This window comes from Eretmochelys imbricata, chromosome 3, assembly GCF_965152235.1.
Source record: "Eretmochelys imbricata isolate rEreImb1 chromosome 3, rEreImb1.hap1, whole genome shotgun sequence".
In the NCBI taxonomy this organism is placed as follows: Eukaryota; Metazoa; Chordata; order Testudines; family Cheloniidae; genus Eretmochelys; species Eretmochelys imbricata.
Window position 1 is genome coordinate 171,901,374 of NC_135574.1, and position 18,147 is coordinate 171,919,520.

The following is an 18,147-nucleotide window of genomic DNA, read 5'->3' on the forward strand; positions in this document are numbered from 1 at the left end:
CTCTAGTGATCACTTTGAAAAAAGACAAGGAGTCTCAAATGAGTCTGGTCTAGTCAGGTCTCTCTTTAGCTTCATCTCTACCCCACCCTTGGCTTTACTTCACTTCCTCCCGCTTACCAAGTGAAGTTAAAGTTAGAGTGACCCCCGCAATTAGGGCACATTAAGTCCAGTTCTGCCACTCCTTAGTCATTCAATACGAGTAACAACACTTCATTACCCCTGTATCCAAGACTTAAGTGAATTTTTATCCCAAACTGCCAGAACTGATAACTTTGGAAAAATAGGCATGCCTATTGATCATCTAGACAAAGTAGGTGTGTCAATGCAAATAGAGTCTGCTCCTCAGGTGTTTTTCCCCAGATGGCAGGAGTTTATTCAGACCACTGGCTTACATGATACCTTAAGGAGTTATAATCTTAACATCTGATACCTTGAGACATTCTATGGCTAGAAGCCAATGTTATGTGTCTCACTGGAAAGCTGGGAATCTCTCCTTTCTATTGGAAAAAGCCCTGTCATTTCTAATCCTGCAAGTTCCTGAGAGACCAGCCCTGAAATCTGTCACTGGTCTAGACTCGAGTAAAGTGCGTCCAGGGCATTGGACCAGTGTAGTTTAGGTAGGAACACTTCTCTGGCAGATGTATTTAGAGAATAAATGGTAGATAACTGTTTAGAATTTGGAATGTTTGAAATAGTCTCAGGGCACATGGATTAGTGGGCAGAGTGCAAGTGAGGCAGTCAAAGGCGCATGATAAATATAAGTTTTGGCCCTGCAATCTACTATATGGATATTACCAATGCATAAGTGCCTAGTATAAATAGATTAGATTGTCAGCGACAGGATATATAAACTTACACCCAAACACAAACTGTACAGGTTTTAAGCTATGCCCAAAACTTAAGGACATTTAGGCAGGCTTCACAGTAGCCGGAGCTGTAATGGGAGTTCTATCAGATTCTTCGTGGGGCTCTGGAAGAGTGGCATGCTCCTACACCTTTTTAAGGGTGTGAGTTGGCCTTCCCCACACTCTACCCTTCTCTTCCCTTTTCAGATGGCTACGTCAACATGCAGACCTATAGATGTCATTTGAGCTTTTGAATGCTCATTAGCTCTGAGAAACCAGACCCCCAAGGTCACAGCCTCCACTCCCAAGCCCCTGTGTGCCTCTCCCTTGTGCAAAAATGCAAGGACAGGGAGTTTCTTTGCATCCTCACTCTCCACCCCACCTCTCATACATTCACATAGAACCAGGCACAGGCTGACCTTATATCTCTAGATGTATTTTGTTGACTTAGTACATTCATAGTACAAATTGCATATATCTGTAAATATGCAATGCCATAAAAAGCTTGTTCTCAGCCCTTTTTCTGGAATGAAAAAAAAGTTGAAGATGCCTTGACTGATAACATTTAGCAGTTTTATCTATTGCTTTGCGCAAATCATGATTTGTTAAGTCTTGTGACATGCACGGAACAGCAAGTCGGCAGGATGCTGAAAGATATGCTCAGCATCAAAAATTTCCCTTGATGAATGTGGAGCAGTAGGGAGCCAGAAATTAAGCAAACAAGATGCTCAAAAATATTTTGCATCTAACAATTAAAAATACTCAAAGCCCCTAATGATTTTGCTTTTCCAGGCCACATTTTGCCTTTCGAGATACTCTGCAGCATCTCAACTGTATTTCATTCTTAAACATTCTGTAGCCATTGTATTCCAGATGGATACAATTTGACTCATTATTCATATCTCCATAACTGTTTTCTGTGGCTCTCTGGTAGCAAGCTGACAAGGAGAAATGAGGTACTTGCCCAGAGTGGAAGTCACAAAATTAACATGCGTATTTTGGCATTAAAAATGTCTTTGCAGAGAGTTCACCCTTAAAATCTGACAAGCAATTTGCCCATTGGATCTATTTCCAAAAGTCCTGTAAGGTGCTGAGTACCTCCTGCAAAGTGATCAGCAACCTCACCTGCGTTGATATGAAGAGGAGTTGCAGTTGCTTAGCAACCATTAGGATGGGACCAAGGTCAGTTTTTAGGACTTCTGACCACCCTAAGTAGATCCCTACCAAATTCACGGTCCATTTTGATAAATTTCATGATCAAAGGATCTTTAAAAGCTTAAATTTCACGGCTTCAAGTATTTAAATCTGAAATTTCATGATGTTATATCCGTGGGGGTCCCGACTGAAAAGAGGGTTGTGGGGGTGGTCAGAAGGCTACTTGGGGGGGATGCGGTATTGCCACCCTTATTTCTGTGCTGCTGCAGCCCTAACCATAAAGTATTGGCTTTTCTTACTACAGACCAGAATTTCAGTGCCTCTGTAAAACAGGCAGCTAACAGGAGCTTTTAGAACTATCACTGGCCAAAGGGAGACTGGCTCCCTTTTGATCCTGTAGTTCCATCCTATTCTCAATAGATACTTGTAGCACTTCATCTGCTGTAGAATCAGAGTGCCTTCCGATAGTGCATTAGCAACATGACTAATCTGTTATGTATGGTTTATTCTCTCTCTCGTCATCTCCTCAGGGAGGGAATCACATGTGCAGTGGATTGTAAGGTTGGTTTGGGTTTGTTTGGGGTGCAGGCTCTTACATATACTCTGATACACGTTTATATGAAGAGAAGGAAAAGTCAAGAAGAGCTCCTTGCACTTGGTGCAGAAGGTGGTGAGTCCTTAGTTCCTGGTCCTTAGTTCCTGGGGAAGTTCATTCCATAATCTCTTACTGATCCCTGGCCTCTCTTTCCCACCAGACAAGCTCTATCTTTATGATAATAAGTGCCATTGTGCCTGAGAAACAGAAATGCTGACCATGGCCTTCATCCCAGAGCTTTAGGTGATTTTTAGATGTCCTGGCCATAGCAGAGCAGTTACATATGGAACATGAGTCTCCCAGTTTACCTAGCTATGATCATTTGAAAAGTAAGGGCTACTGCTGATTGAATAAGTCTGCTTTAATATTAGGTCATCAACAGACAGAAACATCTGGCATAACCCATCATGTGAAGAGTTTGCTTTTCTCACACTCCCTCCAGTGCTGCAGAAAAGAAGGGAGAAGAAGTCCAGATCCATCTGACCAGTATATGCAAAAGGCACATGCTGTTGTCAAGTTAACTGCAGAGGAAAATGCTGTACCTTACAGGCCAAGTGAAGAAGCTACAGAACACGAAGAGGTGGCTAGATATCCTGCATGACTAGCTCTTTTTATCAAATGCATTTGAGGCATGTTGGGTGTTATACACATCATACTTTCAAGCCATGGTTTATGTAGCTGGTAAAGACACTAAAATAGCACATGCAAATTTCTTCCCCCCTCTCTCAAATCAAGACTCAAAGTTAATCCTAGGTTGGGAGATGCTTTGTGTCCACCTCCTAGACAGTTTATATTGCAGCCAGCACTGTAAGGGGCCAGAGCCTTACAGACCTCGTATGTAACATATCTCTTTCACACCATAGTGCAGAGGTGGGCAAACTATGGCCCGCGGGCCACATCCGGCCCGCGGGACCCTCTTGCCAGGCCCCTGAGCTCCTGGCCCAGGAGGCTAGCCCCCGGCCCCTCCCCCGCTGTCCCTTCTCCCCCACAGCCTCAGCACGCCGCGCCGCCGGTGCAACGCTCTGGGCGGCCGGGCAGCGCAGTTGCAGAGCCACGGCCTGAGCCGGTGCTCTGGGCTGCATGACTGTAGTGCCGCCAGCCACCGGTGCTCCAGGCAGCGCGGTAAGGGGGCAGGGGGGGTTGGATAGAGGGCAGGGGAGTTCGGGGATGTGGTCAGGGGTCGGGGATGTGGATAGGGGTTGGGGCAGTCAGAGGATGGGGAACAGGGGGATTGCATGGGGCAGGGGTCCCGGGGGGGCAGTCAGAAAGGAGAGGGGGGGTTGGATGGGGCGGCGGAGAGCAGTCAGGGGCAGGGGTTCCGGTGGCGGTCAGGGGACAGGGAGAAGGGGTGGTTGGATGGGGCAGGGATCCTGGGGGGCAAGTCAGGAATGAGAGCGGGGGTTGGATGGGGTAGCAGGGGGCAGTCAGGGGTGGGAGGTCTGGGGGTCGTCAGGGGACAGGGAGCAGGAGGTGGTGGATGGGGTAGGAGTTCCGGGGGGGCCGTCAGGGGATGGGGGGGGCGTTGGATGGTGCAGGAGTCCTGGGAGAGCCGTCAGGGGACGAGAAGCGTGGGGGACGGATAGGAGGTGGGGGCCGGGCCACACCTGGCTGTTTGGGGAGACACAGTCTCCCCTAACTGGCCCTCCATACAATTTTGGAAACCCGATGTGGCCCTCCGGCCAAAAAGTTTGCCCACCCCTGCCATAGTGTGTACTTTGCTTAGGCACTTAATGTGCACTGAAAACCATGTCAGACAGAGATATATAAGGGAGATATTGAAGCAAAAACATATGGAATGTCGCCTACCCTTAGCAAAATGTATGTTGGACAGGAAAATTTGTTGAACTAATGCATGAAGGGACAGAAGATGATGCATTCCATGTGGGGTTATGTTGTTGTTGTTGTTTCTAAGCCAATAGCAAAAAAAGAAACTAAGCAGCTATTTGCTGTAATAGAAAAAAATCCACCATTATCTGTGGCCTACAGACCCAATTACTTCAGAACAAAGCCTCTATAGCAGGGTAGTCAATGGGCGGACTGCAGGCCAAATCTGGACTGCCAGATACTTTTGAAAGGACCGCAAAAGCTTTTTATTTACTTATTATTATCATTATGGGGGGGGGATTATTTTCTCTGGAGTCTGGACCTTGACTATATATTGACCAAGAAATTTGGACCTTGACAAAAAAAAATTGACCACCCCTACATTATAATATGTCTCTTATGCCTCTTTAGACACTGCAAAGTATAATTTAGAGATGGGGCCAGGCCAAACCAAAAACCCAGTTGCAAAGACCCCTAGATTTTTGGGAAACTTGGACCTGCATCCATATCTAGCATAAAGTTATGGCAGCTGGGTGCTAAGCTCTGGATCCAGAGGCAATGCCTCATGCCTCAACAAAGGTAGGTATTATACTAGAATCTACTGAGTTTCCATTTCTACTATTTATAGATTGAATCAGTCCTGGTTTCTGATAGCCCATGTGCTAGCCATATTCTCTGTGAGTACACTCATTTGAAAATGATCTGTGTGAATCCCTTTTTCTCGGGTTCCCATAACAGCAGGATAGTACGACCTGCTGCTCTGCAAAAACCAATGGGGTGGTTGCCCAAGCTTGAAATACTCTGCTCTCCAGCTACAAGGTCTCTGTGTTGTAGGAGTAGGTGCATCCTTCTGTGCCAACAACCGAAGCAGCAGAGCTAGGACGCGGTGGTGAGCACCAAGCCATTAGTGCTGACTGGCGTTTTCCATTTTTAAAATGAAAACATTAGCCAAGTTATTTTTTTTTGAAGTACTATGCTTTTGGGCAGTGAGCAGAAGCTTTTCATGAGGTCTCAGACATAGCCAGGAACCCTGACAATAACACATTGTAGTGAAATAAACACTTTTGGTCCTACAGACCCAAGATAATTTGAATGGAAGTATCTTGAGGAAGGTCCATAACTTCCTGCTTTCTAAGGGGAACCGTTGTCTAGTGAAACCATAGGGTCTGGGAGCAAGGATCCCTTGACTTTATTCCTCAGTCTTCCACTGACATTCTGTGTCCACATACAAATGAGACAGAATCCCAGATGCAGGCAGACTTCTGTGCCTATTGAAGTCAATAGGACACCATAGGGGGCTCAAAGATCCAGCCTCATAGATCAGGACTTCAGCTGTAATCTCCTCAGAGTAGGGATCTGTCATTTTTTATTTGTCTGTAGAATGCCATGTACCCCGACTGATGTGCAGTAATTAAATAACAGCAGCATCTACAAAACTCTAGAGCCTAAGCTAGCTATAAAATCATCCCATAAAAATCCTCCACTGCCTCCAGTAAACATACAGAATGGATAACAGCTGGGACTCGATCCAATGAGCTACTGAGCACCTTCACCTCCCATTCGGTTAAACAGCTTCAGTGGCAGGGAAGGGTGCTCAGCACCTCACAGGGTCAGGCTCTTGGAAACATGACAAACCTTTGTTTTGTTACTATAATAAAAAAATGAAGAATTATTCAAGGTAAACAGTAATGACTACCATCTGTGATATACAAGCACAGACTGTGTGGAACCTGGAAGATGGAGCGTGTTAGAGGGATTGATTGATTGATTGATTGATTGATTGATTGATTGGTTGATTTACAGTGGCTTCCATTTTTGTGGGTGTGAGTGGTACTATTTAGACATTTGGAGCCAGATGTTCTAATGACCCCCCACTAGCTGGTTGTGCCCGCAAATCAGGCAAACACCCAAATCCTAACATTTTCACCTGAAATTAATTGAGAGTTCAAAACCACAGCCTTAAAAATAGAGAGGAGGCCAAGCACCCTTTCAAAATTTAGCCCAGAAGGTTCCCTCTTAGAAACCCCCCTTATCTGATGTTAAGTGAGACCAAATTTAGTAAGACTCTCTTCTATGCTATGTTTGAATAGAAGACCTTAACTTGCACTACATGCTGAGAATGAGTGAGCAGCTCTTATGCAGCATTTTATTTAATTGCCCGCAGTACCGAGGCGGACTTGGAGTGATTTCTCCTCTTCCCCTGTTGCCCTCCTATTAGCCTTTTAACTTGTAAGCCAAAGCGTTGCCCAAATCTTCGGTAGCACATTACTCAATAATTTGGGAGATTCTCAGTTATTGTTTTTAAAAGTTCATTTCATGTAGGGGAAATCCATTGCTCTCCCTGCTCCACCTAATCACCCCATTCACACCCCGTCCTCTGCACAGATTGTGGAGTAGTTACTCCACATTCTGCCTGTCTGTATATCCCCCACAGTTCCAGATAGATATTTTATTCCTTTTCGCATCCTGTCCTACCCTGTTGTGTTGCTGCACACTGTTTACCAGTTTCCGCATTCCACCTTGTAGGTGTGAAGAATTTCTCCCAGGGTCAGTAAGTGATTCTGGTTTGTTCAGTACTTTTAGAATAAAAAGCTTTATAAATAAACATGTCAGATGTTATGTTAGAATCCTCGTGATGATCCTGAGGTACAGAAACAGATGTATCTTTTATATGTAATTTAACTTTGTGGATAAAAGGCCATGTGCTCATTTGGTGTAAATTGGCAGAAAATCTGGCCCAAAAATTATATACGAAAACAAAAATGATCACAATCCATGTCTGGGATGGAGGGGGAGAGTTAATAAATACTCCAAACAAAGGTGAGGAATTGCACAATGTTTCATAAAATCAGACCAGCAGAATAAACACTGCACTTTCCCAGAGGACTTTACCCTGTCCTAGCATTCTTCATTGTAGTACGTAACACACAATGCTGAATGTCCACCTTCTTCCATCCCTGGAACAAACAGCATTCTAAATCTGCTCTGGTAATCTGCTAGGACTCAATACATTTCACACCATAGTTTTATATAATACACAATTACAAATTACTTAAAGATGTGCAACTTCCGCAGTGCCCACAAAAAATTTTCAGAAAGCTCCTCAGCTTCGAAGCTTTATGAACATCTCACTTATTTGTAGCCTAGCCAGAGTAATATAACATTGTTCCTTTTCTAAATTGAGTACATCAGGAAGGGTGGGCAATGATACCCAGAGCTAGAGCCTCTACTGGTGTACAACAGTACACTTCCATTGACCTTAGTGGAACCCTGCAGACTTCCTCAGCTGATGATATAGCCCATAGTGTGTACAGGAATTCACTTTGTGCAGAGTGGGTGTATGGAAAACAATTCCATTCATGGTACAGGAAAACACCAGTGGATGTTGAAGCAGCATGGATCTGCTTCACTGCCCCCACTAACGACAAACGATTTGGGACTATAAACATTCTCCCACCTTCCCCACTTTTATTCTGGTTTTATAAAGCTTTCCCTGGCCTCTTTGAAAGATGGTGTCTTCATAGCTCTCACAGGAAGCTCAGACCTTTGCCTGACAGCTGCACTTGTAGAGGATCCAAAAGATTGTGTCCCCCCCCCCCCCCCCCCCGTACTGATCCAGCTACAGTAATGGTGTGGCAGACGCAGCTGGCTAACTTGGGTTGAAAGCCAGTATCTCTTCCCCCCTCCCACAACATGCACACACATACTCACTGTAACTTTGGATAACTGGGGAAGCTGACATCATCTCCTACCCCATTCTATTTTTTCCCTAATACAAGCCCATAGGACCACAAAACAAACCCACTGTGTGAAGCATTGTTGCGGTAGCAGAGGGTTGGAGAAGGGAAGCTCAGATTTTTTTCCAAATACTTTTCAGACCTTGATTTTATAAATCCACAACAGCTCATATCTGAGGGGTTGCTCAGGACAAACGTGTGTTTTTAAAAGTGACCCACGATTTCTTTACATTGTTCTGCCTTGAGAATTACAGCTACAAGTACTGTCGTGGAGCTCTGTTGACTCCTTGCAGGCAAAGATGTCTGGGAGACAAATTAACTGAGGCTCCATTTTCTGAGCAGATTAATTATACATAAAGCACACACCTGGTTTAAGTGATGCATCCAAGTATCCATTTCAAGTAGGGAAATGGGAAGGCAAAGATATATGGAGTGAACATGAATGTATTTTACAAATTAGAGTCCATTTAAAAATCCTGCCTCATAACTGTATTTCTGTGGACTCTGTATTTAATCAGTTGTGCAGTCAGGGGCTCCAGAGACATGGTTGTTTGAGAGATGACTGTTGCAAGCAGCTGAAAGCAGGAGGGTGGTTTTCCATTAAAACATACATCTGCTGGCTATTTGTAGAGGACCCTTCCTCACCAGAAATGCAGGCAATTATCGCGGAGACAGAGCCAGTTCAAGCAAATTCCCTGCCCTGCCCCCATCCCCCCAAAACAATGTCAATTATGGGGACCTCCCCTCTTCCAGCTGGAACCTTGAGGTTCCATGTGCATCCTTATCTCCAATCTCTTAGCCATGCCAGCCGAGGGCGGTTGAAGGGAGTATAACCAACAGGTCTGAGTGATTCTCCAGAGCTTTGCATCTCCAACAGATATTATACTGGTGTGAAGTGAGTGCAAAATGCATCCAGTTCCAACTGGCAGCATTTTATACCCACTGTGCTCTCGTGTAATGACCGCACAAGGGTCTAGTCTCCGCGGCCCATACCACTATGTTCAAAACTTCGGCTGATTTGCTTATGCAGTGAATTTGGGGGAAGAGAGAATGGAGGGTTCCTCTTAAGCAGCAGTGGATGAAATCTGTGCTGTGTCCCAGCCAGGACAATGACACCCTGAATCACTACAAGGATCCAGTTATTGCCCCCAGAGCTCTGTCAGCACAAAGCAGCTTCCACTACCCAGCAGTGGGGCGATTTCAACTTGTCCCTGCTAACTAGGGCCCCCAAACACCTAGTAGCATCCTAGGGTTGTAGGTCTAGCTCCTCACCTGAGCCAGTACTGCCCTGGGAGCTCCTTTCAGAGGAAGATGGAACCTTACGGGGTTTTTTTTAATGAAAAAAACCAGCATTGCCCAGTCCTTGGACTTCTTATTTCTTTTCTTTTCTTTATTTTAGAAATATATAGCATCCAGGGTTTCAGGCTCTCATGTGTATGGCCCTGTGATTCATTCACCTCATCACCTCAGTTCCCCTCCCCACCTTTAGAGCTGCAGTAGCACTGAGTCCTCATGCACCGTATGCTTATAACACTATGGATACATGAGGCTTCAGTGCCGTCTTCTCCAGATGTCCATATTACACCGAGACCTTTTTAGAGATTTTATTTGGGTTGGACCAAACCCAACAGACCAGAAGGAAATAACCAAAGGAAGTCAATGACTGAGACACGCCAAGGAGTCTAGAAGGAAGGGCATGGGAAAGACAAAGAAAGGAAAAATAGTAGGGGACTACAGAGAGAAAAATCAGAAGGGAGATTGCAGCAGGGGATGAGAGGCAGAGGACTAGTGAGAATGGGCACTGGAAATCAGGGGGGCAAAAAGGAAAGATGTTCTCTCATAATACACCACAACCACACACTCCCATAATGCAACTGCCTTTCATCAACTTGAGGGAAGACCATGGTGCATCATGGGAGATGTAGTCCAAACAAGAAGCCTGGTCTATTGAGAAAAATGGGAATATGAAACAGCCAAATTACAACTCCCGTGAGCCACCAAAGCAGGATTTCTTAAGTGAAATATTTCAGTTTTCAAACAAAATATTTCACTTTTTTGCCAAAACCTCAATATTTTCTACAGGAAAAAGTACATTTTCTAACCAGCTCTGCTATTGAAGTGTTGAGATTTTTTTATTTTTGTTTCTAGAAATCTATTTAGTACATACAATCCTTCCCTTCTGCTTCAATTTTTTGAGGCCTTATAGTCCCCTCTCCTCCACAGCCATCTTTATGGAGCCATATCTGCAGGCAGAAAGAGCAGGCCAGGATGCCCCTTCACTGAGATCATTCCAAGAATCAGTTGCTAGAGGCTTGAAAAAAACAGTGCGTCTTTCACCTTCCCTGGAACCCAAGCCCATCTGATCTCAGTAGAAAAATGTGATGAATCTCACTCTGCATTCAGATTCCATGAGCAAACAGTCCCACTGGAGCGGTATTGAGAAGAATACATAGCTCTGAACAGGTGCCACAAGCATCCTCCTTATTGTGACATCGCTGTCAAGGAGATAAAATGCAAATTTTCTATATTCTGAATGGCATATTACTGGGAGGTAGTGTGGTCTAGTGGCTACAGCACTGGACCAGGGCTCAGGAGACCTGGGTTTTATTCCCATCTCTGCTGCTGGCCTGCTGGGCAGCTTTAGGCAAGTCACTTCACCTCTGTGCCTCAGTTATAATTTGTAAAATGCTTGGAGCTCCTCAGCTGAAAAGTATTGTATAAAAGTTAGGATTTATTATCTTACATATTATGCTACGATATAGAAACGGAAAAGACCTATTTGTTATTCAGTCCATCTCTCACTGGTCCCTTTCAGTACACATTCTGATGCTTTGTCCACTCAAGTTTCAACAGTTCCAAGAAACAGGGCTTCCTCCACTTCCCATGGGAAATAATTCCCAAGCCTCAATGTCCCCTTTCTAAGGGCAGGTCTACACTATGGCAGGGATCAACACTCTGAGATCGATCTACCGGCGGTCGATTTAGCGTGTCTCATAAAGACCCGCCAAATCGACTGCAGATGGCGCTCCAGTCGACTCCTGCACTCCACCTCTGATGAGAAGTGTAAGGTAAGTCGACAGGAGATTTTCTCCCGTCGACCCCCTGCGGTGTAGACCCCACGGTAATTTGACCTAAGGTATGTCGACTCCACCTACGTTATTCACATAGCTGGAGTTGCGTAGCGTAGGTTGACTTACCATGGTAGTGTAGACATAGCCTTAGATTCATCCTATTAGGGCTAGTTACACTCTGCATCCCTCCCATGTTCCACACACAGAAATCCTTCTTCCTCCTTGCTGCTAATGGTCTTCAGATACCACTTTTGGGAGCTTATGCTGCTCACCTTTAGATCAATCTTTCCAACCCTCTGGATCATTTTTGTTGCTCTTTTAAGAATTTCCTTGCGTGTGCTAATATCTTTCGGGTGCTTTTCATCCATAGATCTCGAAGAGCTTTGAACTGAATACAACACTTCAGGGAAAGCAAGTAGGCCCCCACTTTAACCAGTTTTACACTCATATGATTCAATTGAGTTCTGTTACTCCTGATTTACAACACTCTAACCAAGAGAATGTTTCCTATTTGAAGTGGACTGCTGTACCTACCATACAGGAAGACTGTGCAGGTTTATTCTCTATAAAGCACTTGGGGACTTTCTAGATAACAAGTGCTATATATGTCCAGATATTGTTATTATACATTGCATTTGGCTGCTGTGGAAGCAGTTGCGATATGATCAATTTGCCATTTGGACTCTAGCCACAAGATTTTGTAGGCAGAGCTGTTGGGCAGTCAGGGGGGTGGAGGGGCAAAAGAACAGAAGACTCCTGCCAGTACAAACAGATTTTATAATTAATAGAAGTGGCAAAGAAAAGTATTAAAAGCAGATGCAAGGGAAATTAACCTATGTTTTAATGAAGCTACCCTTGCACATTTTCCATAGGATGAAAGCCCCTCTTTTAGGGCAGTCAAGCTTTTTCAGAAACCATATAACTGTTTCACAGCGTGTAGAATAACCTTTCTCCTGACTTTTCCCCCCTTTCCATATGCCAGTCCCATTTGAGAGAGCTGTGCAGACCACAAGGCTAATGTTTAGAACATAAAGAGAAATTCATCTGGGATGAAAGGAGGTTATCCACGGCTCTGTTTCCTGTGCCTTTCACCCCAACCCCCCTATCTTAATATCAAATATCTAAAGAGTTTTTAGAGGAGATTGGGGGTATATTATGATTAAGCTTTTTTATTATTACCTGAATTTCAGCCAAAAAAATCACTAACCACAATGTTCATAAAATGTAGTCCCAGATCCAATTCATACTGTTCACTGTGGCACTAAAACCGAAGCTAAAAGTAAAAGAAACATAATGTTTGTTAACGCACATGAGGTCTCTTTATTGCTTTGTACAGCCCAAGAAGGAATTTCCTGTGTGTGAAGCCAAATGCTGAGTGCTCAAAAATGTCGTCCCAGCTTTGTACAATGCAACAAATAGACCTGTTCAATATACTCATTTATTTTTAGACTAGAAAAAATGTGCTCTGTGTGTGCAAATGTGTATAACAGAGAGGTGCATATGTTATGGAAAACTCTCAGGATAAAAATCAGCCATTAGGATTTAGGTAAATAGCCATACACAAAGAGACTTCGAAAGGACCCTTACAAGAAGATCCTGTCGTAACCAAAATTCTGCTACCTGCCTGCATTTGTCAATAGCACAAGCAGAAGCACAGAAAGGTAGATTCATATACTGTCTAAAATGCAGATTGATTTGATTGATTTTAACTGACTCAGTCTGGTAAATCTATATTTAGGAACTGCGACATCATAGTCTACAGTGTCAAGAGTCAGACCTATTGGAGCTCTTAGTACATGGTCTCCTGACGTGACAGACTAATGGCTGGTTCGGAGCTGCTAGGCTTTATTGTGTCAAGGGTTACTGAAAGGCTTTTTAGTTTTCACTTTACTGACGTAACAGTCAGGCGCACATCTGAGCAGCTGATGTGTGCAGCTAACATCTTTATGATGGGGAGAGGAAGTTAGTACTCATACAGAGATTGGTTTCCTAAATAAGATCATTTGTTCTTTTCCATTTTATTTAGCTGTTGAAACAAAGGCCCCATTCTACACACACTCACCCACAAGAGTAACTTTACACATAGGAGTTAGTCTTATTGGATTCAAGGGGACAGCTCATGTGCATGATTGTTTACAGGATCAGGGGCTAAACAAAGATATAAACCCCTAAGCCAAGTTTGGTGGCATAACTGAGCATGAGAGAGACCTGTGGGCAGTTTCCAGTCTTGAGACCTGATCCAGCCAAAGCAGACCACATACACAGAAGTCCAAGAGCTACAAAGGACTTCTCAGCTGGAAGGATAACAATGATAGATTGAGGGCCAGGATGTGTGTTAGGAAGGAAAACCTGGAATTCATTTGATTAGCAATAGGTACATGGCAGACCCACAGAGGAAAAATAAAGCCATCTGAATTTTGAAAGTGCAGAGTGTGTCTGAAACTGAACCCACTAATATTTGTTTTGTTTTAAAATCAACTTGTTTGGGGTTTTGGTGGGTGGGGAATAAGGTTGGTTTTTAGTTTGTTTTACATGTCAGGGGGAAGGAAGCAGACCAGTGCTGCAGCCTGAAGTCAGTTATCACATTGTCTCCTATGCTAGTTTTGATATGCTCAAATTATACATGTGATTTGGGGCGGACCAATGGTTCAACACTAAGCTGGCACATATACAGTAAGAGCCTGATCCTGAAAGATAAACAGCACCTTCAACTCCCACGGAACACAAATGAAGTTGAAAAAGCTCAGCACCTCACAAGATAAAGCTCTAAAGGCCCAAGTCAGCTGCTATTGAAATCAACAATGCCACAACAACAACTATGTAGGTGAAACCACACTCTCAAATGAACTCACACAGGAAAATGATAAAAGACAAAAACACCCTGCCATCTGTGAGTGTACGCTTTTCACAATGCGATCACTTGCTAGCAAGACTTGAAAGCTCAAATGTTCAGGGAGTGTGAACATAACTGCCCCCCATTGTGGCCAAACTGAATTCTGCTAAAAAAAAAACCCAGTTATTTAGAACTGTGTGCAAAATTGGTCAAACTCTGTTCACTTATGAGGCTACAGATTCTCCAGCCACTAGCTGTGTCCTTTCATAATGCTAATTTCTCAATGAGACAGAGGATGGAAAGTTCAGGGATAGAAATATCTAATTTGTTGTAGAAGGAATCATATTAGTGATATACATACAACTTTGTACACAACATAGTTTCTGAGACCAGAAGGGATCATTTTGATTATATAGTCTGACCTCCTGTATAACACAGGCTTTCCCAAAATAAATAAGGGAAGTACTAATCCGATCAAGCAAGAGAAGCAATGCTATATAACTTATTTGACAAATCACAACTAAGCAAAAGAATTTAGAATAGGCATGATCAATCCACAAAGTAAAAAGCTTTCAAAGAGATATTGGTAAAATCCATTCAAGTTATAAATAAATTTCCAAGTATTGCAATCTGATGGCAGATACTCCACAGTCAAAAAAAAGCTAAATTCTTTGGATACTTTGTCACAGACTGTCCAGTGAGCTCTATCAGCTGGCTAGTTTACTGGAGATGGAGGGGCACAGGAAGGTGAGTAGATTCACACTGCAAGTAGAAGTATACTAGATTTGTATAGGGGCTCATGCAAGGGCTCATGCAAATATTTTCAGTTGGGATCTTTGTAAAGTAACACACTCCTCCCTGAGTTTTGCCTTCAGGTATGTGTTCAAATGACCCCAAAATCTCAAAGCAAACACTAATTTGAAACCTCCAAATGTCAAGCTCATTGTGTTATCTGAAACAGGGGGAGTTTCAGATTCCACTGTGATCACTGAGCTCTAGAATGTATTCGCCCTAAATTAATACACACATACATGAATGGGCAAGAGACTAAGAGGAAGAGATTGACTTGCTCAGCTCAAAATCCCCTCAAAAAGTTTAGAGGTTTATTTAAAATACCTGACCCTCTTGCAGCTGCACATCTGAGCTGGAAATCTCGAGGAGTAGTGCCTCAAGAGATTTTCAGCAGTTCTGACTTTGCCCTGGTAGCAAGCTAGAAAAACACTGACTAAGGCTATGTCTACATGAGCACTTTTGTCGGCAAAACTTTTGTCAGTCAAGGGTGTGAAAAAAACACCCCCTGACTGACATAAGTTTCACTGACAAAAGCACCTGTGTGGACAGCCCCATGTCAGTGGGAGACGCTCTCCTGCCAACATAGCTACCGCGCTGGCTGGGGGTGGTTTAATTATGCTGATGGGAGACCTCTCTCCTGTTGGCACAGAGCGGCTACACAGGAGACCTCACAGCAGCGCGGCTGCAGTTGTACAGCATTGCCGCTGTAAGGTCCATAGTGTAGACACAGGCTAAATGAGCAGGGTTTTCCCAAGGCTAAGGCACTGGAGTGGAAGTGAGGAGAGAGGTTTTATTCCCAGCCCCATAATTATCTCTGTATGGCCGTGGCCATGACATTTAACCTTTCCCTGCTTCCATTCATCAAATGGGTATAATGATACTTACCCACTTCTGTAAATCAATTTGAGATCCTCAGACAAAAAGCACTACATTTTCCATCTATTATATGTATTATATCACAGAACCTAAAAAGTGTTTAGTTCAAAAAAGCATGAGTAAAGACTCAAATCACTTCATTTTACCCAAACTAGCTCCCTTATCCCTAGGGAACATATTCTAGATATTCATTTATTTTCCCCCAAAGTTAACACTACAGGTGCACTTGAAATGGCATTTGTATCTTTTAACCTCCATCTGTGTCACTGACAAGAGTTTTGATAACACTGCTGCAAGCTTCCACTCCCATCCCCATGGAAACTGGCACTGAACTGCCAAAAACTGGATAGGGTGCTTTAAACTAATCACTGTTTCAAAATAGGAAGGCTCTTTTTTTTAAGATCCGTTTCCATGGGATCGGAAGCAGTGCCGGCCTCCCAATTGTTTGAAATCTTGTCAATTGCACAGGCTGAGCCATTGCAAATGCCATTTTTCCACCACATTTCTAAAGAAGTGAGAAATTGTGGGCCTGATTCTTCTCTCATGTACATGGGTGTAAATCAGCAATAACTCAGCTGAAGTCAGTATTACACCAGTGTAAAATCAGCATCAGAGGAGAATCAGACCATATGTGTTGACATTGGGGGAAGATTTTTTTTTTTAAATGGAGGGAGGAAAAGAGAGAAGGGATGATTACCTTCACTTACAACTTTTACCCAACATTGTTATAAAAGCAAGAAATACAGATCATTCAGTAGCCTTATTATGTATTTGAAGGCAAGAGTCAGGAATCTGAAACAAGGTACCCATGCTGTGCACCTATCCGTATAACCACTTGCCTGGTCAATGCATATCTACTGGAATAATAGGAGGGTGCTAGTTGTTTCCAGTGAATAAAGGCGGGACTGGGAGTTGGGAGGTTGAGGCTTGATTCATGTATCTGACACTGATCTGAAGAAGCGCTCTGTATAAGATCAAAAAGCTTGTCTGTTTCACCAGCAGAAGTTGGTCCAAGAAAAGATCTCACCTCTTGTCCCACTGACTTGTTTTGTGACTTCGGGAAAGTTACTTAACCCACCTGTTACTCAGCTTCCCCACCTGCAAAAGAAAAATAATAGTTGGGTTGCTTACTTCACATGAAACCCTCAGATAGGGAACTGCAAAGTATTATTGTCGTGCAACTCATGTCACCTCATGAGGTAAGAAGTTCTACCAAATCTGAAGGGATATTTTGATGTATAATTCCTTTGACAAACGCTTCAGACCAAATCCCAAAGTCCTCACTCAATTTTTAGTTCAGCCCTTCATAAGGAAAATTCCCTAGCAGAGAATATTTCCTGCAAAATGGCTTCAGGCGTGGCATAGGCGGTGGGTGAACACGTAGTGGGAGTAGGCTAGTCCCTGGCCCATCCCCCTCTGCCTGAGGCCCTGCCCCACCTTTTCCTCTCCTTCCCCCGCCCCCCTCCAGAGACGGGCACACACACACACACCCCGCATGATCAGAGCACCCCAATCCCAGCTCACCAGGTGGGCGGCGCAGCCAGAGCACCCCCAGCCCTGGAGTGCCAGGCAGGCAGCAAGGCCAGAGTACCCTAAGCCCTGGAGCGCTAGGCGGGTGGCACGGTCCCAGCGCTGGGTGGAGGGGTGGCAAGGTGTGGTCCCAGCCCCAGTGCCCTCATCCCCGGGACTTATGCACACCAGCCCCAGCCTGCCTGCCCCCCAGCCTCTTGGCCATAGAAGAGTGGGAAGGGAACTGGAAGCAGGCAGGAGGGCATCTGGAGGTGGAGCATGGGTGGGGCCACACCAGGCTGTTTGGGGAGACACAGCCTTCCCCTGCCTATGCTACCCGCTGCCTGGGGGTCTTGGCCTTTTCTTTTGGTATTAAACAGCTAGACATAGTTCTCTTACGGTATTTCAAGCAGCCACATTAAGATGATATGCAGTAGCCGATATAGGAGTATACAATTGCCTCTAATCTTTTCGGAACATCAGGTTCTGTGTACCTGTAATTATTCAAACTGCTAACAAGACAACCAAACATGACCACAACCATGGATGTAAATTCAGATTGTTCCCAAATGTAAGCAGCATAAGAAAAAGTCAAAATTTGCTGCAATATTTGACAAGGAAATATTACAGTGATAAATATGAATTACAGTGATAAGTACAAATTTTAAGATTAACCGGAATAAATATTTATTCATTTGGATCCTTCATTCTCATAATGATGGTTATTTCAGTGTATGGTGTTGCTGTTAAAACAAGTGATGACTCATAAATATATGAAAATGTAACTAAGTATATGAGGGTATGAATAGGAGTACCTGTGGCACCCTAGAGACTAACAAATTTATTTGAGCACAAGCTTTCATGAGCTACAGCTCACTTCATCGGATGCATCGGTGCCACAAGTACTCCT